Raw genomic sequence first — 7,345 nt, forward strand, 5'->3', positions numbered from 1 at the left:
CCTCCCTCCCTCCCTCCCTCCCTCCAGATGAGGTCTCATTTTATAGTCCAAGTTGTCCTGGAACTCACTGATCTGCCTGTCTCTGCCTTTCTAGTACTGAGATTCAAGGTGTGCAATAATACCACACTGGACCCTGCTTTGTTGTTTAAACACTGTAGTAAGTCAAAAACTTTGAGCCCAGATTTCCTTGTGTAATTAGTGTGGTCATCTCAAAACTTTGGACTCCTGAGTGTGCATTATAGTTGACATAAACATGTGCTCTGAGAAATCAGTTTTAGTGAATAGTAATAGCATTACTGATTATGGATAACAAAGACTCTGCCCTTTTTTTGTTTGTTTGTTTTGTTTTGTTTTTTCGAGACAGGGTTTCTCTGTGTAGCCCAGGCTGGCCTCGAACTCAGAAATCCGCCTGCCTCTGCCTCCCAAGTGCTGGGATTAAAGGCATGACCACCACCCTGCTGATGAAGAGTTGAGGATGTACCTCTGTGGTAGGGCCTCTTTCTAGTGTGCATATGGTCTTAGGATCAATCCCCAGCACCACCAAAATTTAGTAGTTTTATTTTATTATTAGCATTAGTTGTAATGGGTAGTTTGACAATTTTTTCCCTCTGAGAGGATGTTGAATATACATGTTCCACTTTGCAGATGACCAAGCCTATTTAATTCCAAGGACTAGGCCCTGCTTAGCTCTTCATTTTTAGAAGTATCCATTAGTCTGAATGTATAAGATCTATAGGATTATCAGAACACATCTGGTGTGTCTGATGGCTTTTCCAGAGAGAATCAGATGATGAGGCTCTGATGTAATAAATGGATTATTAGTAGCTTGGTGGGTTGACAGTGTGATGTTATTGGTTGGGCGTGGTGGGACTGCGTTGGATGAAGCAAATCAGTGGAAGCATGTCCTGGCCTCTTCTGAATCCCACTTCTCTCTGCTTCCTGTCCAGTGAATGAGGAACACCCGAGTGCAGGGGCCTGAAGGATAACAGTCACTATAGGCTGAACTCGAACATCACTGATGGAGTACATGTTACTATTTTCTTTCTATGTCTCAAGGTATTGTGGTAAATCTCCAACCCAAGTAAGATTGGTCAAAAAAAAAAAAAAACACAACTCAATAATTATGAATATAAACTGGTCGCCTAGATTGGGCAGATTCACCATTACACTATTCCCCAGCTATGAGATCTCTTTTTTCCCCCCCAGGCCATGTGCTTCTCCATTGTGCTTCTACCTCTTCCTCCGTCATCTTCCTCTTCCATAGTCTTCCCCCCCCACCCCCTTCCTTTCTCCTCCCTCAAACCCTTATTTCTCCACCAACTCCTCTACTGCCCAATCACTGGCTCCAGCCTTTATTTTACAAATTAAGGTGGGCAGAAGGTTCACAGAAGTCACCTGTGTACTGATTCACTCCTATGCAGCCCCTCCCAGGAAAGCGGAATTAGCATCAAAATACAAGGCCCAGGCTAGCCACACGGAATCGAAGAAAAAGACAATTTTAGCTCCCAAATACATCGCCCAGCTTCTCCCAGAATGTATTACAGAGGAAGAAGAAATCCTAAAGATAAAGATTGGGTAGCATTGAGCAGAGGCCACTGTCGTCAGGAAAGCTCTGGTGAGGGACATTGCAGAAACCATTGCTTCTTTATCAAAACTAGGACGATTTTTCATTGCCTTCAAATATTTACTCAATCCACTCTGGACTTCTTTGGGAGTCAGAGTCTCTGTGTAGGACTGGCTATCCTGGAAATCTTTAGGTAGACCAGGCTGACCTCAAATATCATCTGCCTCTCCCTTCCTAGTGCACTACCACACTGCAGATGCTTTTCTTGTGGATTGCTGGATTACAGGAGTTTTGCTCACCTTCGTTTCTTGCCCTATGGTTTCCCAGTCCCCCGGTCCCTCTTTCTGTTATGCCTCTGTACTGTTTATTTGAAATCTTACAACTTAACCAGAATGTGTGTACCACTCACTTATTTTTCCTAGAATAAGTGAGGGGCTTTGTTTTCTCTAGAAAGACGGGGTCTCCGTGTGTGTTCCAACTGTTTGAATAATAGGTGTGTCCCATTCTGAGTTCCTTTGTTTTCTTTTATAATTTGGGTTTTGTTGTGGATGGCAGAGGATCCCTTTTACATTTTTAGGTGGGCAAGTTTTATTTGGGGGTGGGAGTTGGGAGTCCTGAGGATTGAAGCCAGGATTTTGGACACGCTGGGGAAATGCTCTATGGCTATACCCCTCTTCTCCCAAGTTTCCACTTAAAACTTTACATGCCTTTAATTCCAGCACTTGGGAGGCAAAAGTAAGTGCATCTCTGTGGAATTACCTGGTCTACATAGTAAATTCCACTCAGCTACATAGTGAGAACCTGTCTTTAAACAAAACAAAACAGTAAAAATAGCCACAAAACTTTAATATTTTTTAGTCAGAAAAATGTGGTTTTGTTTGTTTATTTCTCTATTATTAACTTTCATATAACAACATATATACTAATGGGGTGCATTATGATAATTTGATCCATATAGACCACTGGTCCAGTCAGTGCAATAATGTGTATAACAAGAATCACAGTCACCCTATTGTCCGTGAACAGCAGAGCTTCTTCCCCTCATCCAGCCCGCTCTTCCTTAGGATCTGTGTTTTCTCTATCCAGTTTATTCTCTATTCCAAATCTGTTCCAGAAGTTAAAGTTCGCTTTAGTGTAGACTGTCCGTACTGCTCCTATCTGCTCCTCAGCTTCTACCCCACTGTACTTTTCTTTAAATTAGTTACTCCTTGTCACTGTGCTTCTTGTTCAATGAAGGTAAGGCCCACTTTCTTTTCCTCAGTTTTTAACTGAAGGTCTGTTTTTAATGGGTGTTACACAGTACACATCGAATGTAGTAACCTGGGAGAAGGAAGCAAAAGGGGAAAACACTGCCACAATCCCAGCTCATGGGGACATCTGCAGTGACGACTGTCTCCTAACTTTTCTAAGAACATAAGATAGTATTTCACCATCCCAGTGTGTAGCTGTCCAGTGAGTGAGCAGGGTTCACCTGAATGGAGGGCTGGAAATGAAAAGGGGGGGGGGGGTTGTCGAGAGAAGAACGAAGCCAAGACAAGGTTCTGATCAAGGCTCAAAGTTTGATAATAAGCACGGCGTTTATAAAGGGAAAACCCACAAGACCCACCTTTTTCGCTGGAGCTTGTTGCAGAACAAGGTCAGCGTGACAGGCAAAGCAGCCAAGTTCCCGTGGGAACCTGCAACTGCAGCCAAGGCCGATGTCTACCAAGGTTGATAAGACCTGTCGCGGCAAGTGTTCAAGGTCTGCTTAGCTTTCTCAAGGCTGGGAAGGTTACCCCAGTGAGACCATTCCACGTGGACATGTGAACTTGCATGGTCTTTTGTTGTCAAAAATGCTGAGCAGGAGCCAGTGCGGGGTGGTGAGAGAGACACGTGTATCATGGCATGTGGATCGTGAGTTGGTTCTCATCTTCCGCCAACTGAGTTCTAGGGACTGAACTCAGATCGCCGGGATTGTCAGCAAGTGCCTTTTTACACACTGAGCCATCCTGAGGACTGCAAGAGCTGACTCGAAGATTGTCCTCTGTGTCCTGTAAGCATATGCCTACCCCCCCCCAAATGTTTACAAAAAAAAAAAAAAAAAAAAAAAAACATAAGATTTCGATTTGAGACAGAAAAGTTGTGATTGCTTGAGTACAGTAAGGTTACATTGGGAGCTTTAAATGCTACTGATGCCTACCTGTCCTCAGCCTAGACCTAGCCATACCTGAATGTTCTGAGATAGACTTAAAGCACCAACCTTGCCAGAGAGCTTCCCTGCTGGTTCTGCCAAGCCAGGATGGGAAGTAGACTGGAGCTGGTTTTGTGTTTGCAGTAGGTTCATCTCTCACACATCTGTTCCCTTTTACTGCCAAGAAAATGCTGAGCCTACCCAGCAAGGAGCCAGCTTTTGTTAAAACCCACTAATTAGATAACTGCTTCCCTGAGCAGTTGCAGGATCTTCTTTACTGACAGCCATTAGCATGGTTTGGATCTTTTGACTAGATGACAGTAATGGCAGCACTCTTAATTGCTTAGGGTATTCGTTTCCAAATATTGACTGCAAGATGTCTTAGTCATTTTTGTTTACTGGGATTAATTACTTTAAGTATTTTTTTGAGGTTTATGTGTATTAATGTGTACCACATGAGAGCCTGGGTGTTACAGATGACTGTGAGCCTCCATGTAGGCATTGAGAATTGATCCCAGGCCCTTTGCAAAAACAAGTTCTCTTAACCACTGAGACTAGCTATCTCTTCAACTTCTAGTACGTATAGTTTCTTTATGGAACTACTAAGTCCTGCCAGTGTATGGTTCCTTAAAGTGGGATCTCTGCATTCCAGAACTGGCTGGCCTCAAACTCAAGATCCTTCTACTAAAGCCTCTTGAGTCCTGAGATTATAGTGTGAGAACCATGAAGGATAGTTTAATATTCGTATGACTTGTCCATGTGGTTGTCATACTCCTCTGTCTTTCTCAAATTCTCAATGCCATCTGCATTTATTAAGGCCTTAGGACATGATTTATGTTCTCTTAAAGCAGGAGAGTTAGTTTCACTCTGAGAAAAATGGAGATAAAGTAGAGAGATAAACAAAGCTAATATAGAGACATGAAGAATTCACAGAAATTTTGATAACAATTTGAACTTCAACAGGACATGGGATGGAGAAGATAGTCTCTGTTAGTCTTAATGAGTACATCAAACCATGTCTGTGCATTTTTGGAAAGAGAACATAACAGAAACTCCTCTTTAGCCAAGGATGGCCTATAATTACTGATCCCCCTGCCTCTGCCTGTATGTGCTGGAAGAACAGAATTCTTACAGGCCTGAAAATAGAAGTTCTAACATCATCTTGAAACTGCTACACCTCTGGGAAGTAGTGCCTTGTGGAAGAGTTCCCAAATGCGCAAGGGACACTATCTGTCATCTAACAGGAGAGAGTCCATGAGTCTCCAGGAGTTCTTGCCGTTTTGTCCTCCAAACTCTTGGCCTCAAACTGATGAACAAATGTTCTTCCTCTTTCCCTCTGCACCTTCCTGTCTTCCTAGGAAGCCAGTAGACCGGTTGCCACATTTGAGGACATCTTCCCTGGAAAGTAAAGAATTGGCAGCTGCCATACTATTCTAGGATGGCCTCTGCAAGCTCATAATTCAGGAGAAGACTAGTGGAATATTACAAATGCATGCAATCCTATTTAATAGGTTTGCATATCTATAATTATTATTATATATAACAAGTATATATAATATATAATATATTAAGAATAACATATACTCATATATAAGTATACATATATAAGTTTGTATACTTATACTTGTATAAGTATGTATATACATCTATAAGTATGTATAATTACATGAGTGTATGTTATCCTTAATATATATGTTACATATAAAGTATATATACTTATATATGTATACTTACATACCTATATATACACTTATGTGTAACAAGTACTTATATATACTTATGTGTATAAGTATATATATATACACACAATATATATGTTATTTGAGAATTTTGTGTGCATTTGAATCATTTTCATCCTTCTTTCCCTAAATCCTTCCAGGTTTCACCTCCTCTTCTTTATCCACCCAGCTGTGTGTCTTAAGAAAAAAGAAAGCAAAACATCCTATTGTCCAATTCGTACCTCCCATTTATTCTTGGATGTGTGACCTTCCACAGCATGGAAGCATGGTTGACTTACCAGGGACTACAACCTTAGAGGACTGGACCTCCCTTTCTAGTGCCTATTAGTTGCTAGTAGCTCCTTGGCTGGTATGGGACCTTGTACCCAACTCCCATCTCTGTGCTGGGAGATGTTCAGGGTTAGGCTTGCACAGGCCTTGAATACCACGACTGCTGTGAGTCTGTATGTGTGGTAGCTGCTGTGTCCAGAGGACAATGTTTTCCTTGTAGTCATCCAGCATGTCTGGGTCTTACATTGTTTCCATTCCATCTTTATCAGTGATCTCTGAGCCTGGGAGAAGCAGTGTGGCCTGGATCTATCATACTCAGGGTTGGGCATCCACAGAAATCTCTTCTCCACACCTTGTCCAGATGTGGAACCATGTATTTATCATCGTCTACTGGAGAAAGAGACTTCTCTGATGAGGACTGAGAGACGCACTCATCTATGGTTTAATGATAAGTCATAAGGACTTGGTTCAGTAGCATGTCCATTTAGCAGAAAATAGTTTTGAGTCCTCTCCTAGGGAGTATGACCATTGCAGTCATTGGTGGTTGGCTTGATGATTGTGCCAGGTAACAGTTTCAGCATGTGGGTTGAGACGTAACTCCAATCAGAAAGTGGTTGGTTCCTCCCAGGACATTTTGTTTTCGGTTTTACCAGTGGGCACATCAGGCTGGTCATTGTTACAACTCTCGGGGTTCACAGGGAGGTAGGATTGATAGCTCCTTGTCTGCTTGAGTCATAGCACATAGTGAAGGGAAGCTTGTGGCTAGCTTCCACAGTGCTGGGAGGGGCCATACATGCTACCGGGGGAGAAAAGTCATCTGTGATGGTTTTCAATGTGGAAATTACCTGTTCTTTCTTTCTAGTTCACACGTCCATACATATATGCAAATGATATGTATGTATAGCCATATGTTTACCCATCTTTCTTTATCCTCTTTAATTCTGATCCAACTAGTTTTAAAAACTCTGAAATAAGTATGAATAATAAGACCACATCACTTACATGTTGTAGAATTGACAACCATGCTGAGATAAAATGTAAATATTGGCACAGGAGGACTTAAAAATAACCCTGCGGTAAAACTACCTTCTAGATGATTATACTTAAAACCTAAATACTTTTAAAAATGTTTTTAAAAGTAGATGTGTTAAAGGAGTTAATTGTTTTATCAAATGATTTGAAGGTAGTATTTGTTTATTCTAGATTAACTTTTATAAGAAAATATTTCTCAGATGACAACACATCTTTCATAAACAAATTAACATATGGAAAGTTTCTTTCCACAGATGCATTTGGGCATAAAAATAAAAATTAATTGTGGTTAATGTTTTACTTAAAGGTACTTTCTTATGAGTAATTGATTGTAAAGCACATATTTAATGCCCTACTAGAAAATAATAGAGATTGGTGAGAAAGTTCTCATGTTGGTCTTTTTGTGAAAAATAACGACAATTCAGGATTGCAAAAATGGACTCACGCCTAACGAGTAACTATGGTTTGTCACTCAGCGCAGATCAATGGAACCCCAGCATGAGCACATCCAACAATAGCTGGCACTTTAAGGAATGCGGGTAAAGAATCACAGTAAGGCATTTTTTTTTT

The sequence above is a fragment of the Grammomys surdaster genome, unplaced genomic scaffold (genome assembly GCF_004785775.1).
Source record: "Grammomys surdaster isolate TR1022 unplaced genomic scaffold, NIH_TR_1.0 143, whole genome shotgun sequence".
Taxonomy (NCBI): Eukaryota; Metazoa; Chordata; class Mammalia; order Rodentia; family Muridae; genus Grammomys; species Grammomys surdaster.